The sequence below is a fragment of the Pinus tabuliformis genome, chromosome 1_1 (assembly GCF_031772625.1).
Source record: "Pinus tabuliformis cultivar Carrire ecotype Pingquan chromosome 1_1, CPIR1, whole genome shotgun sequence".
Lineage (NCBI taxonomy): Eukaryota > Viridiplantae > Streptophyta > Pinopsida > Pinales > Pinaceae > Pinus > Pinus tabuliformis.
Genome location: NC_142297.1, coordinates 863,577,405 through 863,581,183, shown reverse-complemented (window position 1 = coordinate 863,581,183; position 3,779 = coordinate 863,577,405). Strand labels below are relative to the sequence as shown.

General features: G+C 34.6%; 1 pseudogene; it reads left to right on the top strand.

Moving 5' to 3' along the window:
* Window positions 1-1,710: 1,710 nt before the first annotated feature.
* LOC149217008 (F-box/kelch-repeat protein At1g22040 pseudogene) lies at window positions 1,711-2,337 on the top strand (annotated as a pseudogene).
* Window positions 2,338-3,779: the final 1,442 nt, after the last annotated feature.

Here is a 3,779-nt window from a genome sequence, read left to right as displayed (position 1 = left end):
AATTCCATCAGGTGAGTTGAATTTCTGTGAGTTTACCTACAAAATTTAAAGATCAACCGCTAAAATTAATGGGGGCTTTAAATTTCCGCTGCTAGAATTGTGTTTTGGACTGGTTTCTTGTTTAAGCATTGGGGTTTCTATTGTTTTTGGGAAAATTCGGGCTAAAATTGAAGAATTCTGGAGGTATGGGCAGGGGAGAAATTGCCTACTTAATAAGCAATTGAAATTTCAAGTTTCTCACTGGCTTTAAAAGATTAGATTTTTTGGGTGTGCTTCGTTTACGATTGAATTACATCTCTGACATGTTTTGGCTAAAGGCTTAGCGATTCGTTATCTTACGTTAAACTGTGACTTAGGGTTGTGGAATTGAAGGGGTTTATTTTCTCATTATTTCTATGGGTAAATTAGCTGCAAATTCGTTCGCTTCTGAATGCTTCCATCTTGATTTATGCAGGTTTATGGTTGAAAATTATTTAAAATTGTCGAAGGCTTCGTAGTGGAAATTATGATTTTGAGGATTTTGAGCTGAAGCCCTAAGGATCCGTTGATTTTTGCGATGGTAAGATTCGCTTGAATTTCTATTTCATGTTATAGTCTTCCATTTGCGACGTCTTTTGCTTGTTTGTTTGGTTAAATTCCCTTTTGTGCAAGACCCTTATGGGACAGGAACTTGGCCTCGTCTACCTCGTACCTATGATAAACCGTCTAGACACAGTTAACAATGAAATGTCACAACAGAGTACAATTTACCTGCACAATGTTCTTCGGGTGAATAGAACCAAAGCCAATATAATGAAAATTCAGTTTATCATAGTAACCCACTTGACTATTTGTATTTGTGAACTTTGCTTAAAATTTCTTTCATTTTTCCCGGTTATCTTAAACCATATAGTTTCTGATATTTTTGGTTTTTGGCTTTCTTGTGTTAGATTTGTATCTTTCAACTTAATGGATTAATTTTTTTCAAGATGGAGGCTTTTGTGATTTGAATTGAGTTGAGCTTTATTTTCTGGTATCATCGCATTGAAATTCTTTGTCAATATTTCAAACCATCAAGTACAGTTTATCCTTATAATTAATTTCTTTTTGGTAAAGCTCCTTGCGGCTAAAATCTGTTACCTACTTATTCAGCTGATGATGACAAAGATTTTTCCCTGACAACCTTCTATATAGTGTTGTTCCCAATTTCATTTGGTGGATCATTTGTGTTAGACAGGGTGGTTTTCAAATTCATTTGATGGAGCCTTCGCTTTGGATTTGAAATGCCCTAGCTCTTAAATTTTGGATGGATTGTCAAATTAATCTCATAAAATGATGATATTGTTGGCCGTTAAAGAAGTGTTTCAATGTACTTTATTGTAGCAAGCATTTAATTGATCTCGAATATCAAAATTATCTAAATGTGATAAAATCTTCAAGGACAGATGTAATGTTGAACTAGCACTAAGGCAGATTATTCTATAGTCGAATGAATTTGCTACAAGGTTGCAGAATTTTATTTAATTTTCAGAATTTTCTTTAATTCTCAATTTACCATCCCACGATCCATCATTGAAAATGCAGTGGTTCTGGCCCACTTGAAGGAAATAAAGATTGAATTTCAACCAGCGGATTGAGTGTCCAGTGTAATGGAACCAACACAAATTTTAAATCATTGGTTGAGACCTTATATGATTCAAAGCGTCAAAGGTCCTTGAATTGCAAGCTTTTATGGGGAACTTTTGGAGGCACTCCAGGAAAGAGCGTTCAGATGAGCAAACAAGAACCCAAGTTGAGTGTAGTAAAAGGAAGAGACTATTAGTTGTCGATGAGAATGAAAGACCAAGGATAATTTTTGCTCTTACTGATGAGCTCTCCATTAGGATTCTTGCCAGAGGACCTCGTGGATGCTATTCCAACTTGAAGTTGGTCTGTAAAATGTGGAATCATGTATTAAGGGATTCAGAGATATTCGAATTAAGAAAAGAGATCGGTTTCTCTGAAGAATGGCTATACATTTTGATGAAAGACGAAGAGGAAAAGCTCATCTGGAATGCTTTGGATCTGTTATCAGGTAAATGGCACAGTTTGCCACCTATGCCGACTTTTACATATGAGGAGGAATTCAATCAAGCTACGAGATGGAGTTTATGGAATGCAATGGGAGCATCGAGTTACAGGCTAACAGGTTTTGTGAGGGGCTCGTTTGGACGGAAAGATTCTCTAGATAGAACAACTTTTTGTGGTTGTGTCGTAGGGGCCATTAATGGATGCCTCTATGTTTTGGGAGGGTTTGCTAAAGCATCTGCTCTCAAATCTGTCTGGTGTTATGATCCTCGAATAAATTCATGGACATAAGTCGCACCTATGACCACTACAAGGGCTTATTGTAAAACAACTTTCCTGAATAGGGCTTATATATTTTTATATATGGTTTAATATGTGTTATTTCCATTAAACAATCTGCTTGAGTGGAAGACGAAAGAGTACAATGGAAGCAAGATTAAAAAAAGTATACAAGACCAACCAACAACTACAAGAGGACCCAAGTGCATTAGATAAATTTGTGTGGAAAAATGATCTATTGTAGTATCGAGATCACCTATATTTATGTAAGAGTTTCCAACTCAAACAAAGGTACACTTTTCATATAGGAGATTCAAGGTTCTTGAAAACTTACTACAAGATCAAGAAGGATTTTCTAGGAAGGTTTTAAAAGTGATGTTCAAAAGTTTGTGCTTAATTTTTTGGTTTTACAACATAATAAGAGAGATACAATCAAGTCACCAAGTCTCCTATAACCATTATCCACACTAAATTTCTAGGAAGAAGTTTCAATGGATTTTATTTCATGTTTACCAAATTTGAAGGAAATAATGTTATCATAGTAGTAGTGGAAGGACTAACAAAGTATTTCTATTTCTACTATCTTTCACATCTTTTTAAAGCAAATACATGTGGGATTAACGAAAATAGTTCAAAAACTACATGGAATCCTTGAGACTGTATTGTAGGTGATGGGGATTCATTTTTCATTGGAAACTTTTGGTCCAAAATATTTTCTTGTGTTGGTGTTCAATTGGCTCAACTCGTTGTATCATCCTTAATCCAATGGGAAAAATAAGGTTGCGAATAAATGTTTAGAATGTTATCTTCATTTCTTTGCATCTGATAAATAAACACAATGGGTCAAGTGGTTTCCTTTGGCAGAATGGTGTTACAACACATCCTTACAAACTTCATAAAAATGTCTTCATTTATGTCACTTTATGGATATCATCCTTCATCCATCACATCACCCTAGAAAGGGACTCTAAAGGTTCTATAAGTGCATGACCAAATAGGGCACCGACAAGAGGTTCTCAAAATATTGAAAGACAACTTAGTTATAGCACAAAATAGGATGAAACATCAAATATATCAATATTGCAATGAAAGAGAATTTGAAGTAGGGGATTGGGTATTTTTGATGCTACAACCATATAAACAAATGTCCCTCAAGCAACAAAATAAGGACAATAAATTAACATTTAGGTGTCATGTCCCCTATAAGGTGTTGCAGAGGATGAGAAGTATGGCTTACAGATTGGAGTTTACTCCATATTCACATGTATATATTATCTTCCATGTTTCTATGTTTCCACAATTGCAATTACTGGATATTTATCTCCTAACAAATTGTAGTTTTTTTTGTCTTTTGTTAATTATTAATGGAAAATAACTATAAATTCACTGATTGCAATCTCCAAAGAAAAAATGTTGCTAAATATAAAAATTGGAACTTAGAAATATGCACACAC